The following is a 17,341-nucleotide window of genomic DNA, read 5'->3' on the forward strand; positions in this document are numbered from 1 at the left end:
TTTTTTTTTTTTTTTGCGGTACGCGGGCCTCTCACTGCTGTGGCCTCTCCCGTTGCGAAGCACAGGCTCCGGAAGCGCAGGCTCAGTGGCCATGGCTCACAGGCCCAGCTGCTCCATGGCATGTGGGATCTTCCCGGACCAGGGCATGAACCCGTGTCCCCTGCATCAGCAGGTGGACTCTAAACCACTGCGCCACCAGGGAAGCCCCAGAAAAACAATTCTTAAATAAATAACTACACCTCAAGGACTACAGTAAGAACCAACTGATCCCAAAGTTAGTTGAAGGATGGAAATAATAGAGATTAGAACAGAATAAATAAAATAGAAAACAGGAAAACAATAGAAAAGATTAACCAAACCAAGAGTTGGTTCTTTGAAACGATAAACAAAATTGACAAATCTAGCTAAACTAACCAAGGGGAAAAAAAGAGCACTCAAATCAACAAAATTATAAATAAAAAGGAAGATTTTACCAACTGACATAACAGAAATACAAAGAATCCTAACAGGCTACTATGAACAATATACGCCAACAAACTGGACAACCTAGAAGAAATGGAAAAACTCTTAGAAACATACAACCTACCAAGACTGAATTGGAAGAAATAGAAAATCTGAACAGACCAATTACTAGTAAGGAGATTGAATCAGTAATCAAAAATCTCCCAACAAAGAAAAACCCAGGGGCAGTTGGCTTTACAAAAACATTTAATAAATATTTAAAGAAGACTGCCAATACTTCCAAACTGTCTAAAAATTGAAGAGGAGGATCACTCCCAAAGGACAGCATTACTCTAATAACAAAATCAGAAAAGGACATTAAAGAAAACTACAGGCCAAAATTCTTAATGAATATAGATGCAAAAATTCTCAGTAAAATACGAGTAAATTGAATTCAGCAGCACATTAAAAGGATCATTCATCATGATCAAGTGGGATTTTTCCTTAAGATGTAGAACGGTTAAATATATGCATATCAATAAATGTGATATATCACATAATAGAAAGAAAAAAATCATGATCATATCAAAACACAGAAAAAGCATTTAAAAATTCAACACCCATTCATGATAGAAAATCTTAACAAATTAGGTATAGAAAGGATGTACTTCAACACGGCCTGTACAATGTACAGGCCATGTACGACAAGTTCACAGATAATATCATATTCAGTGATGAAAGGTTGAATGCTTTTCCTCTAAGATCAAGACAAGACAAAGTCTCAACTCTCATCACTCCTATGGAAAACCGTACTGGAAGTTCTAACGTGAGTAATTAGGCAATGAAAAGAAATGAGAGGTATCAGAATTGGAAAGTAAGAAGTAAAATTTGCTCTATTTACCAATGATATCATTTTATATATAGAAAATCCTCAAGACTTCAGACACACACACACACACACACACACACACACACAAATCCTGTAAGATCTAAACAACGAATTCAGTAAAGTTTCAGGATACAAAATTAGTATAAAGAATCAGTAGTGTTTCTATACACTAGAAACTAATTATCTGAGTAGAAATAAAGAAATTGATCCCATCTATGAAAGAGAAACAGACTCACAGAAATAGAGGACAGACTTGTGGTTGCCAAGTGGGAGGGGGGATGGAGGAGGGATGGATAGGGAATTTGGGAATAATAGATGCAAACTATTTTACGTATGTATAACTAAATCACTTTGCTGTACACCAGAAACTAACACAACATTGTAAATCAACTATACTTCAATAAAATAAATTTTTAAAAAGGAAATTGATCCCATTTCCACCAACATCAAAAACAATGATATTCTTAGGAATAAATTTAACCAAAGAGGTGAAAGATCTCTATACTGAAAACTACAAGACATTGATGAAAGAAACGGAAGAAGACAAATAAATGGAAATAAATGGAAAGATAATCCAAACTCACAGATTGGAAGAATTAATATTGTTAAAATGTCAATATTACCAAAAGCCAATGCAATCTCTATCAAGATTCCATTGGCAGGGAATCTTCAAGATGGTGGAGGAGTAAGACGTGGAGATCAACTTCCTCCCTACAAATACACCAAAAATGTATCTACACGTGGAACAACTCCTACAGAACACTTACTGAACTCTAGCAGAAGACCTCAGACATCCCAAAAGGCAAGAAAATCCCTACGTACCTGCATAGGGCAAAAGGAAAAAGAAAAAACAGAGACAAAAGGATAGGGATGGGTCCTGCACCTCTGGGAGGAAGGAGCTGAGGCTCGGGTTTCGGAAGTCAGATCCCAGGGAGAGGACTGGGATTGGCTGTGTGAACACAGCCTGAAGGGGGCTAGTGTGCCACAGCTAGCCGGGAGGGAGTCCAGGAAGAAGTCTGGACCTGCCTAAGAGGCAAGAGACCATTGTTTCAAGGTGCGCAAGAAGAGGGGATTCTTTCCCTGTCTGCCCACAGAAGGCAGAGCACCACCTAAATGAGCTCCAGAGACAGGGACAAGCTGCAGTTATCAGCTCAGACCCCAGAGACAGGCATGAAATGCTAACGCTGCTGCTGCAGCCACCAAAAATCCTATGGGCAAGCACAGGTCACTATCCCCAACCCCCTGGGAGCCTGTGCAGCCTGCCACTGCCAGGGTCCCATGATCAAGGACAACTTCCCCGGGAGAACACACGGTGCACCTCAGACTGTTGCAATGTCACTCTGGCCTCTGCCATCGCAGGCTCACCCCACATTCCAATTATAACTACTGTACCCTTCCCTCCCCCTGGCCTGAATGAGCAAGAGCCCCTTAATCAGCCACTGCTTTAACCCCATTCTGTCTGGGTGGGAACAGATGCCTGAGGGTGACCTACATGCAGAGGGGGGCCAAAACCAAAGCTGAACCCCCCAGGAGCTGTGTGAACAAAGAAGAGAAAGGAAAATTTCTCCGTGAAGCCTCAGGAGCAGTGGATTAAATCCCCATAATCAACTTGATGTACCCAGCATCTGTGGAATACCTGAATAGACAATGAATTGTACCAAAACTGAAGCAGTGGACTTTGGGAGCAGCTGTAGACTTGGGGTTTGCTGTCTGTGACTGATTTGTTTCTGATTTTTAAGTTTATCTTTGTTTAGTTTTAGTGATTGTTATTATTGGTGGATTTCTTTATTGGTTTTGTTGCTCTCTTCTTTTTTATTACTTTTTAAAGTTTATCTTTGTTTAGTTTTAGTGATTGTTATTATTGGTGGATTTCTTTATTGGTTTTGTTGCTCTCTTCTTTTTTATTACTTTTTAAAAAATAATTAAATTTTTAAAAATAACTTTATTATTTTTTTCTTTCTTTCTTTCTTTTTCTCTTCTCCCTTTTCTTCTGAGCTGTGTGGCTGACAGGGTGTTGGTGCTCTGGCTGGGTATCAGGCCTGAGCCTCTGAGGTGGGAGAGCCAAGTTCAGAACATTGGACCACCTGAGACCTCCCGGCCCCACATAATATCAATTGGCAAGAGCTTCCCCAGAGATCTCTGTCTCAACACTAAGACTGAGCTCTACTCAATGACCAGCAAGCTCCAGTTCTGGACACCCAATGCCAAACAACTAGCAAGACAGGAACACAACCCCACCCATTAGCAGAAGGACGCATAAAGTCATACTAAGTTCACAGACACCCCAAAACATACCACCAGATGTTGCCCTGCCCACCAGAAAGAAAAGATCCAGACCCACCCACCAGAACATAGGCACCAGTCCCCTCTAACAGGAAGCCTACACAGGCCACTCAACCAACCTCACATACTCGGGGCAGACACCAAAAACAACAGGAACTACAAACCTGCAGCCTGTGAAAATAAGACTCCCAAAAAAGTAAGTTAAGCAAAATGAGAAGACAGAGAAAGATGCACCAGATGAAGGAGCAAGGTAAAAACCCAGCAAACTAAACAAATGAAGATGAAATAGGCAGTCTACCTGAAAAAGAATTCAGAATAATGATAGAAAAGATGATCCAAAATTTTCAAAATAGAATGGAGAAAATACAAGAAACATTCAACAAGGACCTAGAAGAACTAAAGAGCAAACAAACAATGAAGAACAACACAAAAAATGAAATTAAAAATTCTCTAGATGCAATCAATAGCAGAATAACTGAGGCAGAAGAACGGATAAGGGACCTGGAAGATAAAATAGTGGAAATAACTACTGCAGAGCAGAATAAAAAGAATGAAAAGAATTGAGGACAGTCTCAGAGGCTTCTGTGGCAACACTAAATGCACCAACATTCAAATTATAGGGGTCCCAGAAGAAGAAGAGAAAAAGAAATGAAATGAGAAAATATTTGAAGAGATTATAGTTGAAAACTTCCCTTTCAAAACTTCCCTTACATGGGAAAGGAAATAGTTAATCAAGTCCATGAAGCACAGAGAATCCCATACAGGATAAATCCAAGGGGAAACACACCAAGACACATATTAATCAAGCTATCAAAAATTAAATACAAAGAAAAAGTATTAAAAGCAGCAAGGGAAAAACAACAAATAACTTACAAGGGAATCCCCATAGGGTTAGCAGCTGAACTTTCAGCAGAAACTCTGCAAGCCAGAAGGGCATGGCAGGACATATTAAAAGTGATGAAACGGAAAAACCTACAACCAAGATTACTCTACCCAGCAAGGATCTCATTCAGATTCGACACAGAAATTAAAACCTTTACAGACAGGCAAAAGCTGAGAATTCAGCACCACCAAACCAGCTTTACAAGAAACGCTAAAGGAACTTATCTAGGCAGGAAACACAAGAGAAGGAAAAGACTTACAAAAGCAAAACCAAAACAATTAAGAAAATGGTAACAGGAACATACATACTGATAATTACCTTAAATGTAAATGGATTAAATGCTCCAACCAAAAGACACAGACTGGCTGAATGGATACAAAAACAAGACCTGTATATATGCTGTCTACAAGAGACCCAATTCAGACCTAGGCACACATACAGACTGAAAGGGAGGGGATGGAAAAGATATTCCATGCAAATGGAAATCAAAAGAAAGCTGGAGTAGCAATTCTCATATCAGACAAAATAGACTTCAAAATCAAGACTATTACAAGAGACAAATAATGACACTACATAATGATCAAGGGATCAATCCAAGAAGAAGATATAACAATTGTAAATATTTATGCACCCAACACAGGAGCACCTCAATACATAATACATAAGGCAAATGCTAACAGCCATAAAAGGGGAAATCGACAGTAACACAATAGTAGGGGACTTTAACACCCCACTTTCACCAATAAACAGATCATCCAAGATGAAAATAAATAAGGAAACACAAGCTTTAAAGGACACATTAAACAAGATGGACTTTATTGATATTTATAGGACATTCCATCTAAAAACATCAGAATAGACTTTCTTCTCAAGTGCTCATGGAATATTCTCCAGGATAGATCATATCTAGGATCACATATCATGCCTTGGTAAATTTAAGAACACTGAAATCATATCAAGTATCTTTTCCAACCACAATACTATGGGACTAGATATCAGTTACAGGAAAAAAAACTGTAAAAAATACAAACACATGAGACTAAACAATATGCTACTAAGTAACCAAGAGATCACCAAAGACATCAAAGGGCAAATCAAAAAATACCTAGAAACAACTGACAATAAAAACACGATGACCCAAAGCCTATGGGATATAGCAAAGACAGTTCTAAGAGGGAAGTTCATAGCAATACAATCCTACCTCAAGAAAAAAGAAAAATCTCAAATAAACAATCTTGCTTTACCCCTAAAGGAATGAGAGAAAGAAGAACCAAAAAAAAAACCCCCAAAGTTAGCAGTAGGAAAGAAATCATAAAAATCAGATCAGAAATAAACAAAAGAGAAATGAAGAAAACAATAGCAAAGATCAATAAAACTAAAAGCTGGTTCTTTGAAAAGATAAACAAAATTAATAAACCATTAGCCAGAGTCATCAAGAAAAAAAGAGAGAAGACTCAAATCAACAGAATTAGAAATGAAAAAGAAGAGTAACAAATGATACTGCAGAAATACAGAAGATCATGAGAGATTATTACAAGCAACTATATGATATGACAATAAAGTGGACAACCTGGAAGAAATGAACAAATTCTTAGAAAAGCACAACCTTCCAAGACTGAACCAGGAAGAAATAGATAATATAAACAGACCAATCACAAGCATTGAAATTGTAACTGTGATTAAAAATCTTCCAGCAAACAAAAGTCCAGGACCAGATGGCTTCACAGGCGAATTCTATCAAACATTTAGAGAAGAGTTAACACCTATCCTACTCAATAGATGCAGAAAAATCTTTTGATAAAATTCAACACCCATTTATGATAAAAACTCTCCAGAAAGTAGGCACAGAGGGAACCTACCTCAACATAATAAAGGCCATATATGACAAACCCAAAAGCCAACATCATTCTCAATGTTGAAAAACTGAACCATTTCCACTAAGATCAGGAACAGGAGAAGGCTGCCCATTCTCATCACTAGTATTCAACATAGTTTGGGAAGTTTTAGCCACAGCAATCAGAGAAGAAAAAAAAAATAAAAGGAATCCAAACTGGAAAAGAAGAAGTAAAGCTGTCACTGTTTGCTGATGACATGATACTATACATAGAGAATCCTAAAGATGCTACCAGAAAACTACTAGAGCTAATCAATGAATTTGGTAAAGTAGCAGGATACAAAATCAATGCACAGGTATCTCTTGCATTCCTATACACTAATGATGAAAAATATGAAAGAGAAATTAAGGAAACAATCCCATTTACCACTGCAACATAAAGTATAAAATACCTAGGAATAAACCTACCTAAGGAGACAAAAGACCTGTATGCTGAAAACTATAAGACACTGATGAAAGAAATTAAAGATGATACCAACACATGGAGAGATATCCCATGTTCTTGGATAGGAAGAATCAACACTGTGAAAATGACTATACTACCCAAAGCCATCTACAGATTCAATGCAATCCCTATCAAACTACCAATAGCATTTTTCACAGAACTAGAACAAAAAATTTCACAATGTTTATGTAAACACAAAATAACCCGAATAGCCAGAACGATCTTGAGAAAGAAAAGCAGAGCTGGAGAAATTACGATCCCTGACTTCATACTATACTACAAAGATACAGTAATCAATACAGCATGGTACTGTTCCATTGATATATATTTCTATTTTTGTGCCAGTACCATGCTGTACAGTCCAGAGATAAACCCACGCACATATGGCCACCTTATCTTTGATAAATGAAGCAAGAATATAGAATGGAGAAAAGACAGCCTCTTCAGTAAGTGGTGCTGGGAAAACTGGACAGCTACATGTAAAAGAATGAAATTAGAACACTCCCTAACACCATACACCAAAATAAACTCAAAATGGATTAAAGACCTAAACATAAGGCCGGACACTATCAAACTCTTAGAGGAAAACATAGGCAGAACACTCTATGACATAAATCACAGCAAGATCCTTTTTGACCCATCTCCTAGAGAAATGGAAATAAAAACAAAAACAAATAAATGGGTCCTAATGAAACTTAAAGATTTTGCACAGCAAAGGAAACCATAAACAACACTGAAGGACAACCCTCAGAATGGGAGAAAATATTTGCAAATGAAGCAAGTGACAAAGGATTAGTCTCCAAAATATAGAAGCAGCTCATGAAGCTCAGTATCAAAAAACAAACAACCCAATCCAAAAATGGGCAGAAGACCTACATAGACATTTTTCCAAAGAAGATATACAGATTGCCAACAAACATATGAAAGGATGCTCAACATTACTAATCACTAGAGAAATGCAAATCAAAACTACAATGAGGTATCACCTCACACTAGTCAGAATGGCCATCATCAAAGAATCTACAAACAATAAATGCTGGAGAGGGTATGGAGAAAAGGGAGCCCTCCTGCACTGTTGGTGGGAATGTAAATTGATACAGGCACTATGGAGAACAGTATGGAGGTTCCTTAAAACACTAAAAATAGAACTAGCATATGACCCAGCAATCCCACTACTGGGCATATACCCTGAGAAAACCATAATTCAAAAAGTCATGTACCACAATGTTCATTGCAGTACTATTTACAATAGTCAGGACATGGGGGCAACCTAAGTGTACATCGTCGGATGAATGGATAAAGAAGATGTGGCACATATATACAATGGAATATTACTCAGCCATAAAAAGAAATGAAAGTGAGTTATTTGTAGTGAAGTGGATGGACCTAGAGTCTGTCATACAGAGTGAAGTAAGTCAGAAACAGAAAAAAAAAATACCGTGTGCTAACACATATATATGGAATGTTAAAAAAAAGTTTCTGACGAACCTAGGGGCAGGATAGGAATAAAGACGCAGACATAGAGAATGGACTTGAGGATGGAGTGGAGGGGAGAGAATGGACTTGAGGACGGGGTGGAGGGGGGAAGGCTAAGCTGGAATGAAGTGAGAGAGTAGCACTGACATATATACAGCACCAAATGTAAAATAGATTCCTAGTGGGAAGTAACTGCATCGCATAGGGAGATCAGCTTAGTGCTCTGTGACCACCTGGAGGGGTGGGACAGGGAGGGTGTGGGAGGGAGAAACAAGAGGGAGGGGATATGGGGATATATGTATACATATACCTGATTCACTTTGTTATACAGCAGAAACTAACACAACATTGTAAAGCAATTATACTCCAATAAAGGTATTTAAAAAAAAAAAGATTCCATTGGCAGTTTTTACAGAAGTATTAAAAACACTCCTAAAATTTATATGGAGCCACAAAAACCCCAAATAGCCAAAGCAATCTTAAGAAGAACAAAGTGGTAGCCATCTCACATCTTGATTTCAAGCTATATTATAATGCTTTATTAATCAAAACATTATGGTATGGACATCAAAAAGACACATAGACCAATGGAACAGAATCAAGAGCCCAGAAATAAATCAATCATATACAGTCAAATGAGATCTGACAATGGATCCAAGCATACTCTGTGGAGAAAAGACAATGTCTTCAGTAAATGTGCTGAGGATATTGGATATTCACAATTAAAAGAATGAAACTGGACACTTATCTTACACCATTACCCCAAATTAACTTGAAATGGATTACAAGATTTAAATATAAGATTGAAAACCATAAAACTCCTAGAAAAAATCATGGGATAAAAGCTCCTTGACATGCATAAAGAAATTGTGCTATATATACACACTGGATATTATTCAGCCATAAAAAAGAAGAAACTAGTGTCTTTTTGGCAAGATGAATGGACCTCGAAGGCATTATGCTAAGTGTGCTAAGTCAGAAAGAGAAAAACAAGTACTCTATGATCTCACTTTATGAGAAATCTAAAAAACAGAAACAAAAAACCCACCAAATCAGAGAAAAAGAGTTAAGGTTTATGGTTACCAGAGGCAGGATTTGAGGGAGGGGAAATTGGAGGAAGATAGTCAAAAGGTACAAACTTCCAGTTATAAGATAATTAAGTACCAGGGACATAATGTACATTATTACTATAGCTAACACGGTGTGGTATATATGAACATTGTTAAGGGAGTATATCCTAAGATTTCTCATTACAAGGAAAAAAATATTTTTTTATTTTTCTTTTTGTATCTAAGAGATGATAGCTGATAACTAAACTTATGTGATAATCATTTTACAATATACATAAGTCAAATCATTATGCTGTATACATTAAATAGCACTTTATGTCAATTATATATCTATAAAACTGAGGAAAAAGGAGAAAAAATATTGAATAACTGCAAAAAATCCTCAAAATTATATTAAATATGCTTAAAAAGCTAAAGAAGGACATGAACAAGGGACTAAAGGAAATCAGAAAACAATCAACATAATAAAAATATCAACAAAGAGAGAGAAATTATCAAAAGGAAACAAAAAAATTCTGGCCTGAAAAATACAATAACTGAATTGAAAACTACAGATGGGTTTAATAAGCTTACCCAAACACGCAAAGGAAAGAATCAGCAAATTTTAAGACAGTTCATTTGAAATGATCAATTCTGGGGAGGGAAAAAAAAAGGTAGGAAAAGAAACAGGGCTTGTGGGATACCATCAAATAGCTCAATATGCACATTATAGGAGTAGACGAATAAAAGACAGAATGGGACAAAGATTTAATTTGAGAAATTAATAGCTGAGAACTTCCAAACTTGAGGAAATACATGGAGATACTAATAAAAGAAGATAAAAGACCTCTAAGTAGGAAAAACCTATTACAGTCAAACTGTTGCAAATCAACAAAGAAAAAAATCTTGAAAGTAACAAGAGAAAAGTGACTCTTCACATATATGAGATCCTCTGTAAGAGCATAAGCAGATTTCTTGACAGAAACCTTGCAGGCTAGAAGGCATTAGGATGATAAATTTAAAATGCCAAAAAAAAAAAAAAAAAAAAGTAGAGTCTACCAAGAATTCTATATGCAGTAAAACTATCCTCCAAAAATCAAGGAGTATTTATGACATTCTGAAATAAACCAAAGCTAGGGAGTTCATCACCATTAGATCTGCACTACAGGATATGCTAAAGGGAGTTCTTCAAATTGAAATGAAAGGATAACAGACAATAACTTGAAGACATGAAAATATAAAGTTCTCCAGTAAAAGTAAATACATGAACAAAGATAAAACCAGTATTTTAAAACAGAATTTAAAAGATAAAAACATAAAAATTATATCTATGTTAATGGGTAATGATATATAAAGATGTAATTTGTGATCAATAGCACAAAGCTGGGTGTGGGTAGCTCTAAAGCAGTAGAGCCTTTTCCCTCTCTCTTTAATGGGATATAGTTGACAAAGGAATAGAGTTTTTGTATGCAACTGAACTTAAGTTGTTATTTGTTTCAAATGTATTATTGTAACTTTATAATCCCCAGTATAACTGCAAAGAAAATATCTGTAGTATGTACACAGAAAGGAAATGAGAAGGGTATTAAGATGCATCACCACAAAAATCAACAAAACACAAAAGGCAGTATGGAAGGAAATAACAAACAAAAAACCTATAAGACAAACAAAACAAGTAACAAAATGATAATAATAAGTCTTTTAAATAATTCAGTAATTACTTTAAGTGTAAGTAGATTAACTCCCCAATCAAAAGACATAGATTGGCAAAATGGATTAAAGAAAAATGACCAACTACGTGCTGTCTACAGGAGACTCACTTTAGATCTAAGGACACACAGATTGAAAGTGAAAGGATAGAAAAAGATACTCCATGCAAAGAGTAGCCAAAATAGAGTAAGAACGGCTATAATAAAATCAGACAATATAGTTTAAGTCAAAAACTGTTATGAGAGACAAAGATAGAATTTATATAACCATAAAAGAATTGATTCATCAAGGTCTAACAATTATAAATATTTTTACATGGAACCCTAGAGCTTCTAAAAACATGAAGCAAACTTTCAGAATCTAAGGGAGAAAATATTAACAAAACAATAGCAACACAATAATAGTAAAAGACTTCAATACTCCACATTTAATAATAGAACACTGAAACAGAAGATCCTTAAGTAAATAGATGACTTGAACGACACTGCAGGCCAATTTGACCTAACAGACGTATACTGAACACTTCGTCAAACAACAACAGAACATATATTCTCAAATACACATGAAACATTCTTCTAGGATAGGCCACATGTTAGGCCAGAAATCAAATTAACAAATATTGAGATTATTCAAAGTATCTTTTCAAAGATACAATAAAATGAAAAAGAAATCACTAGCAGAAGGGAAACTGGGAAATTCATATATATGTGGAAATTAAATAACACACCCTTAAACAACAAGTAGGTCAAAGAAGAATTCACAAATTACAAAAGATCATAAGACAAATGAAAATCAAAACACAGCATACAAAAACTTATGGGATGCAGTAAAAGTGTGCTAAGAGAAAAATTTATAGTTGTGAACACATTAAAATGAAGAAAGATCTCAAATCAACAGCCTAACTTTATACCTTAAGTAACTAGAAAAGGAATAAACAAGACCCAAAGCTAACAGAAAAAAAAAAAGGGAAGCAAAGGTTAGAGCAGATAAACAAAGGGAAAAAAATCAAGAAATCAAGAGTTGATTCCTTAAAATGAAAGAGAAATTGGCAAAACTTTAGATAGAATGACTAAGAAAAAAAGAGAGAAGACTCAAATAACTAAAATCAGAAATGAAAGAGAGGATATTACTACTTGTTTTACATAAATAAAAAGAACTATAAGAGAGCACCATAAACAATTATATGCAAATAAAATTGGACAACCTAGGTGAAATAAGCAAATTCCTAGAAACACACAGCCTGCCAAGACTGCATCATGAACAAATAGTAATATGAATAGACATATAACTTAAAGAGATTGAATCAGTAATGAAAAATCTCCCAATAAAGAAAAGCCCAAGGCCAGATGACTTCTAAATACTTATAGGAGAATTAAGAAAAATCATCTACAATCTCTTCCAATAAATTGAAGTAGATGGAAAACTTCTAAACTCATTCTGTGAGGCAGCATTAACAAGGTTAACAAAACCAGACAACGACACTGCAAGAAAACTACAAACCAATATCCTTGATGAACAATGATGCAAAAATCCTCAATAAAATACTAGTGAATAGAATTCAACAATACACCAAAAGGATTATAAACTGTGACCAAGTGGGATTTATCCCTAAATGCAATGATGATTCAGAATAACCAAAACAACAACAACAATATAATACACCACTTTAAAAGAATGAAGGGGGAAAAAAAAATCACACGATCATCTCAATTGATGTAGAAAAATTATTTGATAGAATTCAACACGCTTTCCTGATAAAAAACACTGAACAAACTACAAACAGAAGGAAAATACCTCAACATAAGGAAGCCCCTACATGAAAAACCCAGAGTTAACAGCATACTCAATGATAAAAGAATGAAAGCTTTTCCTCTAAGATCAGGAACAAGACAATGATGCCTACTTTTATCACTTCATTCAACATAGTACTGGAAGTCCTGGCCAGGGTAATGAGGCAAGAAAAAGAAATGAGGCATCCAAATTGGAAAAGAGAAGTAAAATTGTCTTTGTTAGCAGACAGTATGACCTTATATGTAGAAGACTCTAAAAATTCCACAAGAAAAAACCCTGTTAGAACTAATAAATGAATTCAACAAAGCTGTAGGATACAAAACATACAGGCAAAATCTATTGTGTTTCTATACACCAATAAATAAAAAGGAAATTAAGTAAACAATTCCGTTTATAGCAACAGTAAAAAGAATACTTAGGAAAAAACTTAACCAAGGAATCAAAAGACGTGTACACTGAAAACTATAAAATGTTGCTGAAAGAAATTAAAGATGACAAAAATAAGTGGAAAGACATCTTATGTTCATTGATTACAAGACTTAATAGTACTAAGCTATAAATACCACTAAAAGCACTCTACAATAAAGCCTCTATCAAAATCCCAGTGACCTTTTTTTTGTTTTCCTAGAAATAGAAAAATCCACCCTAAAATTCATATGGAATTTTAAGGGACCCTGAATAGCCAAAAGAATCTTGAGAAAAAGAACAAAGTTTGAAGTCTTAACTTTGATTTCAAAATTTACTACACATATACAGTAATCAAAATAGTGTTGTATTGGCATAATGACAGACTGATAGACCAATGGAATGGAATAAAGAGCTCAGAAGTAAATCCTCACATATATGGTCCAATGATTTTCACCAAGGATACCAAAACCGTCAATGGAGAAAGGGCAAACTTTTCAATAAATGGGGCTGGGAAAACTGGATATTTACATGTAAAAGAATGAAGTTGGACCCATACCTTACATCATATACATCAGTTAACTCAAAATGGGATCAAAGGCCTAAATTTAAGAACTAAAACTATAAAACTCTTACAAGAAACATAGAGAAAATCTTTGCAACATTGGATTTGGCAATGATTTCTCGGATATGACACCAAAAGCAAAGGCAACAAAAGAAAAAAAGATAAAGTGGAATAAATCAAAACTAAAAATTTTTGTGCAAAGGACACAATCAACAGAGTGAAAATATCAGATGTATAAAATACTACAACAGCAATGACAAAATCAAGCAACCCAATTAAAAAATGGCTAAGAACTTGAATAGACATTTCTCCAAAGAAGATATATAAACTACCAATAAGCATATGAAAAGATGGTCACCATCACTAAACATTCACATCAATACCACAATGAGATATCACCTCACACCGAGAATGAGCACTACAAACAAACAGCCCCAGAAAATAACAGTTGTTGGTAGAGATGTAAAGAAATTGAGAAACTTGTGCTCTGTTGAAGGAATGTAAAATGGTACAGTCACTATGGAAAACAGTACAGCATTTGCTCAAAAAAATGAAAAAAAGGAATGATCATATTGTATTAGGGTTCTTCAGAGATAAAGAACGAATAGGGTTGTTCGGAGAAACAGAACAATAGGATATTTATTATGAGGAATTGGCTCAAGTAGTTATAGAACTTATGAAGCCTTAAGATCTACTGTCTGCAAGCTAGAGACACATGAAAGCCAGTGGTGTAATTCAGTAAGTCCAAAGACCTGAGAACCAGAGGAGCCAATGATGTAAATTCTCAGTTCAAGGGCAGGAAAAGATGACATGGTATGTCTTAGCTCAAACAGTGAGGCAGGAAAAAAAGGAACAAAATCCTCCTTCCTCTGCCTTTTGTTGTATTCAGACCCTCAATGGATTTGGATAATACCCACGTTGAGGACAATCTATTTTACTGAGTCTACGAATTCAAATACTAATTTCAGCTGGAAAAAGAAATTCTGACATATGTCACAACATGGATGAACCTTGAGGACATCATGCTAAGTTAAATAAGTCAGTCACAAAAGGACAAATATTGTATAACTCCACTTGTATGAGGTAGCTTGAGCAGTCAAATTCACAGAGAAAGAAAGTAAATTGCTAGTTGCCAGGGCCCAGGGGGAGTGGGAACAGGGAGTTACTGTTTAATGAGCATGTAGTTTCAGTTTCACAAGGTGAAAAAGAGATCTGGAGATGGATGGTGATGATGGTCACTCAACAATATGAACGTATTTCATGCCACTTGACCATACCCTTAAAAATGATTAAGATGGTAAATTTTACATTATGGGTATTTTACAATAAAAAAGGTTTTAATGAAGGATTTCAGACCCCACTCGGATTTCCTGATTCTGAGCTTGCATATTAACAAGATCACAGGACCTGGACTAGAAAGGCATCCCACACTGAGACGCCACCCCCAATGCATACTCAGGAACACTCCACACGTGGTTATATACACACAGATATTAGTAACAATAGCAGAACTGGCCCTATAATACCGAACTCAGGCATTTATGTAAGAAGATTGAGGAAATGAGGAAGAAGAAATTGTTGGAACTCTGAGCGATCAACCTAGAGGAGGGCACTGGGGCTTTTTCTCTCCCCTTCCTCTCCCTCTCTCTCCTCTCTGCTCCCCTTCCCTCTCTAACTGGTGGTCCCAGTGTGAAGGGTTCTAAGGCAATTACTCATCAAGTATGATAGTGCCCACAAGAGGAGAGACTGTCATCTCATTCCTCTATTGACCATCTGCTAAGTCACATTTAGATTTACTGAATGCAGCTTCCTAAGCGGGAAGGAGAGACCTGATGAGAGAGGGTAGGATGAGAACAAAGAGGAGTAACTTGAATCTCCACCAGATGTGTGAGGATCTGAGGTAGGAGGTAGATGGGCCTCTGGGCTGAGCAGCTGGAGTTTGTCAAGTGGAGTAAATTGGAGCTTGTTTTCCCTGACACTTCAAGGACAAAGTTAATGGCAGAAGCTGAGCTCTGCTGGAGTAAAGAGATAAGATGACCACATCTATCACTCCTGAGGTCAAGGAGACCTCCCTAACTACACATGCACAAGGATGCTCCTCGGGGGTCAAAAAGGGAGGGAGCACCACCCCATAATAGGTGCTATCAATATCCCATAGGCCCCCATGCTGGAATCCGTTTTGGCAAAAAGACATGCATGCATATTGGGAAGGGCCAGATGTGGGAAAAGAGGCGAGATAATTGGCCAGAGGAAAACAAAGACCCAGAAGAAATGCTCCATTTAAGTGATTTAAATCACCTCTGTGGCACGCTCCTCATTAGGAAGGATGCCCACACTCTTCCCTGGGTGTGTATTTCTGCCTTCCTTCTGCTCTAAGTAAGTTGCTCCTTTGTTCTCTTTGCACATACTGTGCTTCCAATAAACTTTGTGCCTGCTCTACATTGTCTTTTTGTGGAATTCTTTCTCCAAAAAAGACAAGGATGGAGGTCCTCTCACCTCCTGACATCAGATCCTACGGGTCAGGGGGTGCTATGAAAGGGAGATGGGCCTGAGCTAACTGGAACCCACAGATAGGCCTGTGAATGAGAGGTTACAGGTTGTTCCCCTAGTCCCCACCCCAGGCATTAGAGTTAAGGAGGGTAGAAAGAAGTCAAGCTGGAACTGGATGTTCCACATCAGAGAATGGTACAGAGGGGAGGCTCCCCAAGTTCCTCACCCTCCATCCCATAAAAACCTCACATGTGACCCAGGAGATAAGTGCTTTTGGACCTGCCACAAAGAATGCAACCAAGGCCAGCCATAATATAGAAACTTCAACAACCTCAAAAGAGAAGGACACAAATAAAGACAGAAAGATAAATCTGTCCCTTTCCCTCTCTCTCCCTCTTGCCTCATCCAGCCAATGAGAAGAGCTAGAGGCAGGAAGAGGAAGGAGGTGGAGGTTCCCAGAAACTAATCTGGCCATGCTCTACAGTGTTACTGGGTGACTAACAACTGGAGTTAGTTGTTAGTGAAACTGGAGTGAAAGGGCAGAATGTGCCTTCTCCCCACTCAGAATTCCCCAACTCAAAAGCCTGGTGTGAGCAGGGAGTAGAGTACAGCTTCATTATCCACTAATTGAGTGATTTTTAAAATAATTTCATTTTTTCAATAGGTAAAACATGTACATGGTTCAATATTCAAAAGTAACTAAAGTTTACAAGGGGACATCTACCTCCTACACCAGTGACCCAGAAAAACAGGGGCACACCAATCCTCACCAAAGGAAAACCAGAATGTTCAGATTCTTCTAATCCTTCTAGAGATATTCTGTGCAGGTACAAGCAACAGTAACTGTTAACCATGTTTTTTATTTTCCCATTTAAAAATATAGAAAAATGACCACAATAAGATACAACTACCCACCTACAAGAAAGGCTAAAATAAAAAAGATTAACTTCACAAAGTGTTGACATACATGTGGTAACTAGAGTCCTCATATATCACTGGCTAAGAGTGTAAAATGTGACA

Source organism: Neophocaena asiaeorientalis, unplaced genomic scaffold (assembly GCF_003031525.2).
Source record: "Neophocaena asiaeorientalis asiaeorientalis breed wild unplaced genomic scaffold, Neophocaena_asiaeorientalis_V1.1 scaffold149, whole genome shotgun sequence".
NCBI classification, from domain to species: domain Eukaryota; kingdom Metazoa; phylum Chordata; class Mammalia; order Artiodactyla; family Phocoenidae; genus Neophocaena; species Neophocaena asiaeorientalis.